The following is a 15,558-nucleotide window of genomic DNA, read 5'->3' as shown; positions in this document are numbered from 1 at the left end:
CGTAGAATAGAGTGGCACTGAGTGTTGTGGAGTGGAGTGTGGTAGAGTGAAGTAGTGGAGTGGCATAGAGGAAATTGCATAGAGCTTCAAAGAGTGGAGAGAGTGCAGAAGAGTGTCATAGAGTGGCATATTGTGGAGTAGACTGCTGTAGAGTGGAGGGGCATAGAGTGGAGGGGTTTAGAGTGGTGTATATTGTTATAGAGTGGCATAGAGTGGAATGAAGTGTCAAAGTGGAGTCGAGTGGAGTGGAGTGGAGTAAAGTAGAGTAGAGTGACATAGAGCAAAGTGTCATAGAGTAGAGTGATTGTAGGAAGCTGGCTCTCTACATAGTACACTGAAGTGAAGTATTCTGTGCAGAGAGTCCAGTGGATCCCCAAAGGCTTGCAGATGCAGAAGTAGACAAGTCTAGTGCTCTTTTTGTAGTGTAGGCGAGCAGTTACGCTTATCAAGGAGTTGTGCTAAGCCTTTGTTGTACTCACAGAGACAATAAATGAAACACACACTCAAAGAATAAATCTGAGGCTAAATATTATAGATAACAGTTGCTTTTATATATGATTTGAACCAAAGAACTTTGTTATAAGGTAAGCAGTTTTTAAATTAAACATACTTTGCTGTTTCAAAAATCAACAGTGCAGTTTTCAGAGTCTTCAATGTTAACCTATAGGAGGAAAACAAGTACGCAGTTTCGCAGTCCCAGTCTTCAGGGTTTTAGACTAGCACCGGGCAAGGTTCAGGTTGGTACCAAGAGTAAAACCACAGTGGCACGGGGGTGGGTGGGTGCAGAGGTCAAAGTCGAAGTCAGTGCCCAATGTTAATCAATCAAGAGTGGAGGGGGGATGAAGACACACTGCTCCCAGGTAAGTACAAGTGGTGTCCGAGGTTGGTATCTGGGGGTTGAGGTGAGCACTGGAGGTTGGGGGGGAGAGCCACAACGCAGCACCAAACTTACAGCCTCAATGTTACAGGGGTGGCCGGGTGCAGAGTGCCAACACAGCGTTGGGTGCCCAATGCTATCCAACAGAGGTAGGGGTTATCCACTGAAACGCTGCTTAAATGAAATGAAATGTAGATTTTTTTAGCACGGCCTATCACCCACGAGGGTCTCAAGACGCTGTACATGGGCACAGGGAGATTACGTGATTTGCCCAGATTCACAGGATGGTGCACAAATGCCAAGGATTGAACTCAGATCTCCGGGTCCCGAGGCAGTCGCTCTGACCTCTTCGCTACATCCTCTCCTCTGCTTACAGCACAACGTTGGGTGCCAAATGTAATTCAATGCAGCAATCACGTTCAGAAACAGGCTGCAGGCTTTGGCCAGGAGGCCAGGAGAGGTCAACCCCCAGCTGCCCAGGTAAGTTGAGATGCTGAGGGTTGAAGAGACACTGACTGTCCAGCTTCCGAAGACACAAGGGCTTCAGGTGCAGGGCTGTCTTTTGGTATCGGAGTCAGCTTACCAGGCAGTTCAAGGTCAGTGGGAGTCCTCAGATTTAGACTGCAGACATCGCTGGAGAGTCCGGCAGGGGTCAGGCCATCGTGGGCTCTTGGTCAAAAGTGCTGGAGAACCTTCATTGGACTGTGGGCACATGGACTCGGGCTGGGGGCAGTGGGTGCAGTGGTCACTTCTGGTGTCGGGTTTCGCTGTTGCTCACGCAGGCTCCTTCTTCTTAAGAGATGGTTTCTTCTGGACAGGTCTGCTGTCCACAGGAGTTTTTGATCTTTATTGAATGCAGGCAGTTCTCCCACGGCTTTAGAGGGCACTAGGCTGCAGGACAGTCATCTTTGGGTGTATGTTTATTTGAAGGCTGCAGACAGGCCAATAGGGCTGGGGCCAAGTCAGTTGGTGTCTTCAGTCTTCTCTGCTGGAAAACTTCTGGATTGTCCATCTCTTCTTAGGTCAACAGGAATTGTATTCTATGGTTCAGGGGTGCTCTCTAAATGCTGAATTTAGGGGTGTTACAGGGAGCGCCAGGTGGTAGTCAATGGGCTACTCACCTTTAGGATGACTATACCCTTTCTATGACCACTTCCTTTGGGAAGTCCTTCTACGCAAGATGGAGGAATTTAAAAAGAAGTGCCCACTTCAGCTCATCCACCCTGGGGATGGGACCGGCATGAAGTGGCACTCCTCCTAATTTACTCACCAGTCCTGCCACCAAACGTGGGGTCCTCCATCTGGTGAGGCCTGTGTCGCATTTCAAAGACAGCAAGACCTTTGAAGCTCCCCGCCCTAGAATGTCCATCCTGCCTGGCAGAGGAGGTCACACCTCTTCCCAGAGCAGACTTTTGGTCTGAGCCCCTGAGAGCATTGACTCTCACCTCAGGGGGCCAGAACTCTAAGATGGCTGTAATGGTTTTGATCAGTCAGTAGCCATGCTAGGAGTTGGTAGGTTTTCAGGGGGCACCTCTAGATGGCCTCTGAGGGCATGTATTAATAAATCCATCACTGGATTCAGTGAAGGTGTGTTAATAAGAGATGTTTGAAACCACACATCCATATTGTCAAGGAAGCCATCATGTAGCTGGGGAACTCGTAATGACCAGTGCCCAGCACGTGTACTTAAAATGACTTCACTGTTCACCCTCACATGCAATATAATGCACTTTGCCTTTAGGGCTGGAAGGCCGACTAGAAGGCCTGCTAAAAGGCAAGCAGTGTAAAGGGTACAGGGCACACAGGCTGTGTGCCATGTTGTGTTTTAATTTTAGCACTGCACCAAGACAGTCAGCATGCCAAACAGCACTGTGTGCACTTAGTGAGGGGGTCCCTGAGCGTTGCACAATTCATACTGCAGCCCTCTAGGGCCTTCCTTTAGTACGCCATGCCATATGTACCGGGGTACCATTTACTAGGGACTTATAGTGGTAGCTAAATGTTTGCCAATTGGAAAAAATGAGACTGCACGGTTTTAGGGAAATAGATCTGGCCCTGGGGGCCTGTTTAGCAGGAACCCAGTGTACTTTGAGTCGAAATTGCACCAGAAACCAGGCAAAAAGTGTGTGAGGGGGTGTGACCATGTCAAAAGAGGCACTTTCCTACAGTGATGTAGACTGAAGTGGGGGCATAGGGTGGGGGGACATAGAATGGCGTACAGTTTAATGGAATAGAGCGTCAGAGTAAAGTATCATGGAGTGGAGTGGGGAGGAGTGTCGTAGACTCGAGTATAGTGGCCTAGACTGAAGTAGCGTAGAGTGTTGCACAATACAGTATAGTGAAATAAAGTGTAGCGGTGCAGAGAGTGCACTGGTTTTGAGTAAAGTGGTGTGGAGTGCATTGCTATAGAGTGCAGTGACATAGAGTAGAGCAGTATAGAGTGCAGTGGCATAGAGTAAAATGGTGTAGAGTTGAGTAGAATGGTGTAGAGTTGAGTGGCACCACATAGATTGCAGTGGCAAAGTGTGGAGTAGAGTGGCATAGAGCAGAGTACCATAGGGTGAAATGGTACAGAGTGGAATAGAATGCAGAGGGTGGACTAGTGCAGAGTGGACTAGAGTGAAGTGGTGTGGAGTTTTGCAGGGTTGAGTGGAGTAGGACAGGGTACAGAGTAACGGTGTAGAGTAGAGTAGCACAGAGTGCAGTGGCTGAGAGTAGAGTGCAGTGGTGCAAAGTAGATTAGAGTGCCATAGAGTGGATAGTTCAGTGGTGTAGAGTGCAGTAGAGTAGAGTGGCGCAGAGTAGAGTGACAGAGTTCAGTGGCAGAGAGTTCAATGTTGCAGACTAGAGTGTCATAGAAAGCAGTGGTGTAGAGTGCATTAGCATAGAGTGAAGTGGCATCAAGTAGAGTGGCATAGAGCAGTAGCATAGAATACAGTGGTGCAGAGTAGAATAGAATGGCTTTTGGGTTAGGTGGCGTAGTGGCATAGGGTGTGCTGGCATAGAGTGCAGTGGTGCTGAGTAGAGTTGCATAGAGTAGAATGGCACAGAGTGCAGTGGTGCAGAGTCCAGGGGCTTAGAATATATAGTTTTAGAGTAGGGTGAAGTGTTGTAGAGTGGAGTGGTGCCGGGTGGAGTGGTGCAGGGTAGAGTACAGTAGCGTAGAATGCAGTGGTGTAGATTAGAAGGCAAAGAGTGCAGGGGCACAAAGTAGATTAGAGTGGCATAGAGTTCAGTGGTGTTTAATGGCATAGAGTGGAGGGATGCAGAGAAAGTGGTGTAGAGTGTAATAGCATAGAGTGCACTGGTATACAGTGCAGTAGAATGGCTAAGAGTAGAGTGGTGCAGAGTAGAATGCTGTGGCACAGAGTGGCATAGAGTTCAGAGTCAGAGTGCTGAGTAGAGTGTCAGTGCAGTGGTGTAGAGTAGAGGGTGCAGAGTGCATTGGTGTGCAGCGCAGTTGAGTATAGTGGTGCAGAGTAGCATAGAGAGCAGTGGCATAGGGAACAGTGGTGCACAGTAGAATAGAGTGGCGTAGAGTGCAGTAACATAGAGTACAGTTGAGTGGAATGTTGCAGAATAGAGTATAGTAGGAGGATAGGGTCAGCAGTGAAGAGTAGATTGGTGTAGAGCACAGTGACATACGGTGCATTGTTTTGAGCAAAATGGTGTAGAGTGCACTGGCATAGAGTACAGTGGTGTAGAGTGCAGTTGTTTAAAGTAGCCTAAAGTGCAGTAGTGTAGAGTAGCATAGAGTGGAGAGGTGCACTATAGATTGTAGTAGAGTAGTGGTGAGTGATGCAGAGTGGAAAAGGGGTGGCATAGAGTGCAGTGGCTTAGAGTAGATTGTTTCCAAGTAGAGTGGAGTGGCCTAGACTGGAGTGGTGTAGACTGCATTGGTGAAGAGTGAAGTGGTGCTCAGTAGAGTGGCGTAGACTGCATTGGCATAGAGTAGAGTGTGTAGAGTAGTGAGGTGTAGAGTGCAGTGGAGTGGTCCAGAGTAGGGTGCTGTGACACAGAATGGAATGACGAAGAGTGGAGTATGCATGCTGTGGTAGCACACTGCCATAACAGATAACCCATTTACAAATGAAATGACCATCACATTTGCACAGACACATAGTTTTACTGATAAAACTATACAGCAGACAAAAGATAATGTGTGAAAATTTAATCACTTAGTGTACTGATTTGTTTTGATCCTATTAAAATATTTGTTTCCACCTCACTTCAGAATTACCAAAAACGTGCTTCATTTGTGCTGTCCTAAAGGGACAAACTCAAGTTGGATAGCCTAAAACAGTTAAAGTCAGAAAATAGAAAGCAAGCAAATGTAAGTTACGAACCACAAAGCCATTGGCAAGCAATGGGCGGAATGCATTCACAGGGAAGCTTTCCGAAAACCCACCAGAGGTCTTTAGCAAACTGGACAGCTGTGCTGTCCGGCAGCCTTTAACCTAAACAAGCATTTGCAATGCAAGGGTCTCGCGTTTGGTCGCGTTAGAGCTATTAGCATTGTAAACTCCTAACCGGACTTTTCTTGCCACATAAACCAATATTGAAAAGTAAAACTGTTTCACATATGCGAGCCGATGGTCGCCATGAGTGTGAATGAGACACAGAAAAGGAAACAAGTTCCCTTGCAGTGAAACGTATCGGCAAAAGTGCAAATATCCATGTTACCAGCAAATATGCAATTATCCATGTAACAGGGTCGATGTTATGCAAAGCGCTTGACTTCTGCCAAGCGAGATCACGCTGCGCAAGAAATGAAAAGATAAAGTACTCCAGAAACCAGCTGAAAACACAAAGCCTTGTGTGTTTTCAGTAGTTTACCAGTGCGCTCAAGGAGGGCTAAACACCGGAAAAGGCATGACGTATGCATGCCTTTCACAAATGGAATCAATCAATTTTTAAAAGGCAAGCCCACAAACTAATGAAAGTCACGGGCATGACATGGGCGTGGTTAGAAGCCCACAGAGAGATTGCAACATGGTCCCCGAAAGCTTGCGCGCGCTCGACCCTCAAAACAGAGGCTTATGCAAACAAAGGTGAGTGGAGAGGAAGTTAGGATTGAGAGTGGGTTGATAATAGCCAAGTGAAAGAAAATAAGTGAGAAAGAAAAGAAAGACAGTAGAAAAGACCAAGACAGTCAGACGGAGAACAACACTATGCAGAAGAAATAAAGTAACACAAAAAACGAAAAGGAAAATAAGAAAGGAGACAACTGCCCATATTTATACTTTTTGATGCAAATCAGCACTAGCGCAGATTTGTGTCAAAAAGTTTAACGCCGGCTAACGCCATTTCAGCGCACCAGCCAGGAGCCTTATTTATGGAATGACGTTAGACGGCGCTGCGGCCTGGTTAGCATCAAAATAAATTACGGTAACCGGGCAACGGAGGCGAAGGAAAGACTATGGGGTTGTGCGCCAAAGAATGGTGCAAGTCAGGTTAGAGTCAAAAATATTGGCTCTAACCTGACTAGCGGCATTTTTTGACGCACTACCCCCATGGAAATGACTCCTGTCTTAGCAAAGACAGGAGTCATGTCCCCCTGCCCAATGGCCATGCCCAGGGGACTTCTGTCTTCTGGGCATGGCCATTGGACACAGTGGCATGTAGGGGGCCCATGTTAAAAAAAAAAAAAAAAAATACTTACCTGCAGTCACAATGGATGGGTCTCCCCATCCATGGGTCTCCTCCAGGGGTGGGCGAGGCAGCAGGGGGTGTGCCTGGGTGCAGGGAAGGGCACCTGTGGACTGCTTCCATGGTCTCCAATCATGGAAATGAGCCCACAGGTCCCTTAACGCCTGCCCTGACCTAGGCGTTAAAAAACGGTGCAAACTCAGCCTGGCGCAATGTTTTAAGGCCCGCCTCTGCATCATTTTGACGCCAGAGGATACATAAGGCGCACATGCCTTAGAGTCATTTTTTGCACGGGAACGCCTACCTTGCATGTCATTAGCGCAAGGTAGGTTTTCACATACAAAAAATGGCGCACACTCCATAACTTTGTCGCTAGATGGGTCTAGCACCAAAGTATAAATATGGAGGTAAGTTTGCGCCAACTTTGCACCAAAATAAATGACGTGAATCCGGCGCAAACATAAATATGGGCCAACGTGAGATGGGAGATGGCGGGAAAGAGTCAAAACAGAAACCGAGATAAGGGAGGGACTAAAAAGAAAATTGGACATCACCAGTAAGGGAAGGAAAATCAGCATGGAACTATTTGTGTTAACCGCGGGAATGTGGGGAGAGAAAAATGAATAAAAGCAACCGAGAAGGGCGGACTTGGGCGTAGGTACTGGAGGGATTTCATGCTCGGACTAGTGTTACGAGATTGTATATTTAGGCAATTCCCAGACATTTTCCATGCGGGCCCGTGTTTGTGGCAGAGAAAGAGGTGTGGTTGGGGGCGGGGAGGAACTCTGAGCACCCCTCTCATAGAAGCTCAATCGCTGCATTCATGGCCTCCCCTAAGGAAATCGATTTTATAGTGATGAAAGGTAAACACCACGGGGGAGGAAATGTCCGTCTGCAAAACATGCTGTCTTCGAGGCTGAAAAGCGCCTTTCATGAGGAAAGAAGGCTGATTGGAGGGTCCAGTGAAAGGAATGTGTTTTTCCATCTGAGGAGTCACTCTGAGGGGGTAGAGAGAGGTCGGGTCACCTTTCCTGATGAGGGCCCAGCACATGTACAGCTGCCCCCTCACAAGTGGTGTTGGAACATGTTACATCACTGAAGTCCTAGGGATTGTGAAATATTCTAGTCTCACACATGGAATAGGTTGCAGCAAATATATTCAGCAGGATACTGGAAAGCGAGTAGAATGCAGCTGGTGATGCATTTCTAAGCACACTATCGCACATTTATTGCTATAGCATGGTGGGGTAGCGCACCGTCATTTAGAGACAGCACACTTTCTATTGAAAAGGCCACACAATTTAACACTGACATGCAATTTTACTGATAAAACTATACAACCCACAAAAGATAATGTGTAGAGATAGACTTTCAGTAGAAATGTATCATTTGCACATCACCAATGGTTTTGCCTATTAAAATCTTTGTCTGCATGACACTTTAAAATTCCAAACAAATGTGCTTCGTTTGTGCATTCCTAATTGCTGATATATTCGGAAATATTTGTACAAATCATTTACAGGTATTCACATTTTCTTGCGTGTTAGATAAAATGACATCTTACATCCTTTCCTTTCTCACTCCTGTTACCCCAGGAATTCCCATTGTCACATAGTTGGCTTTACAAAATCTGTTCACTTTGCAGTCAAAGAAAGTAAACACCAATCTCCATGTTAAAAGAATAAACAGCAATTTGTAAGAAGACATAACCTGACATTTGGCCTCTGTTCTTGAAGTACAGTAAAAGTGGAAAGATAAAAACAAATTTTTAAAGCATCTTTTAATGCACTTTGAACTCCTGCATGTTTATTTTTGGGGCACTGCTGCACCCCGCATCCCTACTTCCAGTGCTTATGGCTGTCACACCTGCCGGGGCCAGGGGGCACTCATGGGGTTGGCAAGTAGAGAATGGCAGGGACACCCTTCTCTGGTCAGGGCCCAGCACATGACAAGCTGCCCCATCACCACTTTGAAGTGCCCAGTGGAACTAGCGCCCGTATTGAGGCAGGGACGCCTTGCCCTGGTGCAGGCCCAGTACATGTAGAGCTGCCTTGCCACATGTGCCAGCACCACAGGGCACTCCCAGGTGTTCACAAGTAGAGGAGAGAGAAGCAGGGACATATTTCCTTGGCAAGAGCTCAGTACATATAGAACTGCCCTGTCACATGTTCCAGTGCCACGGTGCATGCACATTAGGGGGTGACGGTTATAGAGAAGGGCAGGGCATCCTTCCCCTGGTGAGGGCCTCCCACATGTAGATCTACCCTGTCACACATGCCAGTGCCAGCGGGCATGCACTCCTTGGGGGTGGAGACTAGAAATAGGCAGGGGCACTTTTTCCTGGTTAGGGTCCATCACATGAAAAGCTGTCCTCACCAGTGGGCAGTAGCTTTTCCTTCACAGTTCTTCTTCAGCCTGCAAATGCCTGGTTTCCAGACCCCATCTTTGTGCCTTAACTTTCCTTTTATACTACCCTAGCTCTATTATTTCACCCCTACAGCTTATCTCACTTTCAAGCAGGGGCGGATCCTCTGTTAGGGCGGAGGAGCAACGCCCCCCCGCCACCAGCAGAAGCTGCAAAACTTTTAACAAACAAAACGATAAAAAACCCTGTTTATTTATCGTTTCATTTGTGAAATGGGCGGGGCCACAGGGGTGAGGAGCAGAGAGGGGAGTGTACTGTGAATTCCCCTCAGTGCACATTTATGTTTAGCTGGCTGTCTTGGGCCTGCCAAACGCACATATGCACATGTGCAGTAGGTTCTTGGGATGGAGAGAGGCTGCACAGGCTCCCAGTCTGCCTGGGAGTGCCCTGGCTGGGCGCTCTCAGCAAATCCTAACGCTGCTCTGAGCAGTTTCAAGATTGGCCACAGGGCAGGCTGGGAGCCTGTTCCTGCAGTGACGACGGGAGAAAGAGGAACGGCGCGGCTGGTCCAGGTATGACTTTTTTAAATTACATTTTAGACCCTCCTCCCTCCCCACACCTCCCTGTGAGTCGCATCTTCCCCGCTCATTATGAGCAAAGCGAGCCGTGACTGCTTCCAAGTAGTCAGCTCTATCCGAGCCCAAGATGAACCTGGTGAAGTGAGCCTGGGACATCAAGATTGCCTTCTGGTCAAAACCCAAGCAAAAAAGACTATGGCCCATCTCATTTATATGTGCGATTTTGTTACAGAGATGTACTTATTTATTGTTTTTTTTAGGTCTCGCTTGCTACAGGGCATGCACTCAGACTCGCAAGAGATATTTTAAACAAGGGGCTTGCAGCCCACCCATTTGTTTCAAATTCGTTATCTTCATTGTTACTCTTATTTGCTGCCTCCTAATTGGCCCACGCTTCATCTTTTTTCATCTGGAGCATAGAGCAAGGACTGATTGCTTGAGCTTGGTTGTTGTCCTTCCTCTGATCGCGCGGTGATTGAGGCACTGCTTTTAATTTTCTTCTTCCCTTGTTGTCAGTGTTGAATATCTTGCCATTTGTAGCTATATTGTACTATGGCACATGCAGTTCAAAGAAGCCCCTTTCTCCTTTGAAATGGATGTTTATAATGAAAACGGATGTTATCTGCTTTTATTCTGACAACTGATGTTATCTGCTTCCAAATGTATTTTTCACTATGGCATAGACATGGGGACAATTGCTTTCTTTATATGATAGATTTTTTTGCCAAATGTCTTTTTTTATTTTTCCACGCATGGAGAGATTAACTGATTTTCTCAGAATCACAGGGGTGTTGTGCTTAGACCTAACAACCACTGGCAAAGCCAATAGGTGTCGCCTTTGAGACTACTTTCTCTGCCTTTTGCTCTTAGTGTACAGCATGGGCATTGCTGACATTGGCAACAATTTGTAGCCATGCTGTATAGCAGTGTGCTTGCTGTGCAGCTTGGCTATAAATAATTATAAAAAAGAACTATGTAGTTGAAAAAAGTGCATTAGCCCTTGCTACACCATAGCGCTTTTTAAAAATTAATGTTAGGCACATTGCAAAGAATCAGTGCTGCTTGTACGGCATGGCTACAAAACATTGCCAAAGCCAGTAGCTCTCATAGGCGTGATCTATTGGCTTGGCTGATGCTTGTTGTAACTGAAATTCATTTTAACTTGTACTGGTGCAAAAATACTAATCAATTTTGCTCGTTGTCTAATGCTGTAAAGCATATATTTAAAGTAGGGCAAACATGCCAGATACTAATTTTCGATTATTTGTTTACTGTGCTCGCAGAAGAAAATGTAGAGAAAATATATTTCTTCACTTTACAGACCGTAACAGAGCTACGTTTGAGGCAAAACTATATGTTTCAGTTAAACAAGTAGGAAAGGCGTTGAAAAACCAATATGCTCATTTCTTTTTAAGAAACATTGTTCACGTACAATGTTTTTTTTGTTGAAATCTCTATGACTCATCTAAATTGCTAGATAAGCAAAAATGTGTGTTTGTACGGCAGTAGTTCCAAGATATACGTTCTAATTTTAGCCCTGGACTAACAAGATTTCTGTAATAAGGACTGGAATTTTGTAGATTCGTGCATGTTTGATGATGTTGGCTGTTATGCCTGCAAGCCTACAAAATGAAACAGGCATCTATTTTTTAGTTTACTGATCTGAGAAGGACTGCTTAACAAAAGAAGCTTCGGCAAATCCAATAGGTTGCACCTATGCGGTGCAACATGGTTTAAGGTAAAAAAAAGCTGTAAAAAAAAGCTCTATGATGCAGTCAACGGTAGCCACGCCATAGAGCTTTTATGTTTTTTCCTTTAGGCCATGTTGCACAGCACCCCACACTGCTATGCAATATGTATAAAAATATTGATAAAACCAATAGATCTTGCATACCAAATACCTATTGGTTTTGCCAACATAAAAAATAAACCGGTGGAGGTAGAGCAATGTGGTTAAAACAGACTCCAGTATGAGAAAGAGGGTCATCTGTTCGGGTGGGGGTGGAGGGACTAGTGAAAGGGGGAAAGGGGAGATGTTTTCGAAATGAACAGGACACAAATTGCTGGTAAATAATTGAAAGTTGCAAGGAAAGAAGGCAAACAGATGGAGGAAAGGAGAGAAATAAGTGGGTGGGAATGTGTGGCAAAGAAAGGGTGCCCATGGGGGGCAAGGAGAAGCTCTGTTGGAAAGGAGGCCATTTGAGGGGGAAAGCTAAAACTGTTGCTGCTGCTCCTGTGTATTGAAGAATGTGGAACAGAAAAACACTCTATATCCGATGGAGAAGCGGGTTATATCGCTCTATGGAGAACACGTCACCCTCTCGCTGAATGCATGATGGTAGGTACCGCCATAAGCAAGAGGTAAAGAGCAGGAAGTCACTCCATAGCTCTGCGATGAAGCGGTCTATGCTTCTCGGAGCAGAGAGAGTCATCCACCAGCGAAATAAATGATCACAAACAATGCCACCTAGGATGACAGCGACTGTAAAACCACTCCTCCTCGCGGTGATGAAGCAGTTTATGCTGCTAAATGGAGTGAGGTTATCCACCCACGCAGCAAATGATAGAAAGTAACACCATGTTCAGGCGGCAGAGAAGACAAAACTACTTCACACAGCTGTGGTAAGGCGTTTATGCTTTATCCATCTGAGGGAAGCATGATGGCAAAATACTACCAGGCACAGGAGTTGACTGATAAATAAACACTTCATGGCACCTTAAAAAGCGGTTTATGGTTATGTTATGTTAAAAGGTTTATAGAGTGCATAGCTGCCCCGACATACTGTCTTCCCAATGCTGGCCTACAAAACACGCACTGCAGAAACTGGTACCCAAAGAATGGGAGAGGCTAGATGGAAAAAAATTCCGTTCTTAAGAGACTTTCTAAAAAAATTATTCTGAAATATTTCTAATAGAAAGAGGAAGTGCATTCCAGAGAGAGGGGGGTCAGGGCCACCCCACTCTGGCTCTCCTCACTGGGGAACTGTGGCCAGATTAAGGTTGGCAGGGCATAGGGGAGGAGCAGGACAATACTATGAGATAAGATGGCTCAAAATGGGAGACGCCTGGGAATAGAGAATTATATGGGCATTGCGGAGAGTTTAAAAATGAACATGCTTGTCCACAGGGAGCCAGTGTAGCCTGCCGCAGAAGACCGGAAGCAGAACACAACTTCGGGAAGAAGAGCAGCCTCCCAGCAACATTTTAGGAAAGCTGCAATTTCTTAATGACAGATTTATTGGCACCCAAATATAGAATACTGCAGTAGTCCAAATGGGACAGTATAACCTCATTGATGATAGTTTGGCACGTGCGAGGATCACAAAAGCCCGAATTGGTTTAAAGCATCTAATGAGACCAAAACTGGTGCCACCAGCCGTTTGGCTTGAGCCTTAAGGCCAGGGTGTTATCCATCCAAACTCATAGGTTTTTGATACCAGACATGGGCTTGGGGGAGGCCCAAGGGAAGAAGATCACCAGCAATCATCCCAGGAGAGAGTTTGTTTGCCTAGGAGAAGAATCAACATCTTATTAGCATTAAGGCGTAGACAGTTGTTCGTCTTCCATTCTGCCACCGCAAGCATAGCTTTTTGAAACTTGACCCTGTCTTGCGATGGATTGTCCGATATTGAAAGTACAAGCTGAGTGTCGTATACGAAATCAACGTCAGCCTTATAGATTTCATAACTTGAGCTAAAGGTTGGATGTTTATGTTAAACAATGTGGGGCTTAATGACGAACCCTGAGGGATGCCATACTGGAGGGCATGGGGTTGAGAGCTGTACAGAGGGGAGATGACCTGAAGGGAGCGCTCAAAAAAGAAGGAGGCAAATCAAGAGAGCGCAACACCTCCCTTACCAATATCCTGCAGACGAGCAAGTGGGAGAGAGAGAGCCATCTACCCTCAAAATAAATGATGAGAAGTGTTGCCATATGCTCATGGTAGAGAAATGAAAAGTGCTGTATATCGCAGTGGTGAAGCGGTTTATATGGGAAACATCCTGAACAACTAGGTCTCAACCACTACTTGCCTGAACCACTACTGCTAAACAACTAAAAAGTCTCTACAACTAAGTACTGAACAACTACTGTCTAAACAACAATTGTGCCTGCATAACAATTGCCTGAACAACTAATTTTAAGTTAAGGTTTTCTTTTTGGTTTTTATGGTTTCTTAGTTGTTTAGAATATATATATATATATATTAGTTGTTCAGGCAATTGTTATTCAGGCAAAATTGTTGTTTAGACAGTAGTTGTTCAGTACTTAGTTGTAGAGACTTTTTAGTTGTTTAGCAGTAGTGGTTTAGGCGATAGTTGTTTAGGACCTAGTTGTTCTGTCACATATTCGGTTTATATTGCTCATTAGAGTGAAATGTGCCCCCCAAGAAACAATGATGGAAAAAAACGCCATATCTAGACGGCTAAGAATGAAAACCATTGCCTGCCTTGGTTAAAGAGCGGTTTATTCTGCTCGGTGCTCATAAGGTTTATGTTGTTGCCATAGAGAGCGCTGTCCATCAGAATGTTGACAAAAAAAACAACTAAGCAGAAGAGAGTGGAAAGGACAGAACAAACAACAAGGACAGGAGAGGGGAGGGAGGGATGTGAAGGGTATAAATAATTTTAAAAATGCCTCTACAAGCGGGGGCCACTGGAAGGACATGGGCTGCAGAGACAGGAATCTTTACTTGGTCCACGGATGACCAGAAGGCAGGAAGAACCAAAAAGAAAGTGGAAGCAGCAGGAGGTCCTTACCAATGAGGAGCAAGGAAATTAGAGCTACCTGGGAGCTGACCAATATAAGTAACAGTAAGTATGGGGTAGGCTCTTAGCCAGTTTTTGAGCATTTTTTACAAAAAGCTTTCGCTGACCGCGCATGCACGCTGTAGGTGTAACCTTAAAATGAAAAATAAGTAACAAAAGTGCTTTTTTAAAAGGCCGATGGGCCAGCAACAGTTTGCTGCATGGTCCCACCGCCCCCAGAAAAAATACACTAATGAAAAATTATTATTATTATTATTTTTTTAAATAGTGGGCGAGGAGTGCACTGGAGGAGCAGATGGGGTAAAAATGGGTGGAGGAGGGAAAAAATTAGAACATGAGGGATCGCAATTCATGTGGTGGGAGGGAAAGCACAAAAACAAGAAAGCAGCACCGCGTGGGGGAGGGAGACAATTTATTAGGGGGTGGGAGAACACAAGAGGGAGCTTGAAACATGACAGAGCCAGCGACATGTAGCGTAGGAGATGCAGATATTTAATGGGAGGAAGTACACATGGGACAGAACTGAAACAGACATGCTCTTTGATGGAGTGCTTAAGCAAAAAAGTAGTTCTGTAAAAGTGAGCAGCGGAAGGACACGTCAGCCAGTCAGAAAGATGGTAAAGAGGACTTGCTTCAGGGGAGGAAGAAACTTATGAGAAACAAAGTGGGACAAGAAAAATTATTGAAAAACAAGCCAGCAAATAAAAGTGACAATAAAGTCATCTAATAATAAGCAATACGTGGGCTGTAAGTCCCTTTACGTTCTTGGTAAGGCCAGAATAGGTCTTCTGCAATCAGACAGGTCAAGCTGTCTATTGGCTCAACCTAAAACATTTGTAGTGCCATTTCTAAATAGCCACAGTGTTGTCTCCTGTTTCTTTCAAAACAACTCGATAATTGTGTGATGAACCAACTGAAAAAGACATATCCAATAACAAATAATTACCAAATTTTCAATCTGGCTGAGACCTGGTCAACACCACTCAAACTTTCTTGCTTCAAGTAGTTGTTGATGTTGATGCCTGTAACATCTTGTATTGTACTGAGTCAGGTCTCCAGGTCTCCTCATTCTTTTCGACCCCCACAGCATTCAGCACCATTTATCACACCAACCTCCTCGATACACTGAGTTAAAAACTCGGAATTTAGGACGCTGTATTGAAATTACTCATTTCGTACTTTTGCAACCATAAATTAGAAACTGTTTTGGTTGATCATCGCTCTACTCACACCCCATGCCACAAAATATACTGCAGTGTTCCATCAATTCTCCCATTTTTTTCAACCTTTACATGGGGCTCTTTGTGGGGGGTGGGTGCTCCT

General features: G+C 45.3%; 1 long non-coding RNA gene across 1 annotated transcript in view; it reads left to right on the top strand.

Moving 5' to 3' along the window:
* Window positions 1–9,381: 9,381 nt before the first annotated feature.
* LOC138294154 (uncharacterized) overlaps window positions 9,382–15,558 on the top strand; it is a 106,702-nt gene continuing 100,525 nt past the window's right edge. The window contains exon 1 of the long non-coding RNA XR_011203228.1: window positions 9,382–9,463. This is a non-coding gene — a long non-coding RNA (uncharacterized lncRNA). The remainder of the gene's footprint in view (window positions 9,464–15,558) is intronic.

This window comes from Pleurodeles waltl, chromosome 4_2, assembly GCF_031143425.1.
Source record: "Pleurodeles waltl isolate 20211129_DDA chromosome 4_2, aPleWal1.hap1.20221129, whole genome shotgun sequence".
Classification (NCBI taxonomy): Eukaryota; Metazoa; Chordata; class Amphibia; order Caudata; family Salamandridae; genus Pleurodeles; species Pleurodeles waltl.
The sequence above is the reverse complement of the archived record's forward strand: the minus strand, read 5'-3'. Positions and strand labels throughout refer to the sequence as shown.